The sequence below is a fragment of the Pyxicephalus adspersus genome, chromosome 4, assembly GCF_032062135.1.
Source record: "Pyxicephalus adspersus chromosome 4, UCB_Pads_2.0, whole genome shotgun sequence".
Classification (NCBI taxonomy): domain Eukaryota; kingdom Metazoa; phylum Chordata; class Amphibia; order Anura; family Pyxicephalidae; genus Pyxicephalus; species Pyxicephalus adspersus.
Genome location: NC_092861.1, coordinates 387,576 through 388,125, shown reverse-complemented (window position 1 = coordinate 388,125; position 550 = coordinate 387,576). Strand labels below are relative to the sequence as shown.

The following is a 550-nucleotide window of genomic DNA, read 5'->3' as shown; positions in this document are numbered from 1 at the left end:
CCCCCCCCCAGCCTGAACCCCTAATCTTACAACTCTTACCCCCACAGCTTGAACCCCTAATTATACAATTGTTACCCCCCCAGCCTGGACCCCTACCTTTACAATGGCTGTTACCCCCTCAGCCTGAACCCCTAATTATACGACAACCATTACCCTCCCCAGCCTAAACTTCTAATTTTACAACAGCTGTTACCCCCTCAGCCTGAACCCTCAACCCTAATTATACAGCTGTTACCCCTCAGCCTGAACCCCTTATTATACAGCTGTTACCCCTCAGCCTGAACCCCTAATTATACAACAGCTGTTACCCCCTAAGCCTAAACCCCCAATTTTACAACAGCCAAAACCCCTAATAATACAACAACCGGTACCCCCTCAGCCTAAACCCCTAATAATACAACAACCGGTACCCCCTCAGCCTAAACCCCTAATTATATGTCAGCCGTTACCCCTCAGCCTAAACCCCCTATTTGTACAACAGCCTTACCCCCTCAGCCTAAACCTCTAATTATACAACAGCCGTTACCCCTAATTATACAACAGCCGTTAC

General features: G+C 48.2%; 1 protein-coding gene across 1 annotated transcript in view; it reads left to right on the top strand.

Moving 5' to 3' along the window:
- LOC140328796 (intraflagellar transport protein 172 homolog) overlaps positions 1 to 550 on the top strand; it is a 32,369-nt gene that overhangs the window by 9,555 nt on the left and 22,264 nt on the right. The window lies entirely within an intron of this gene.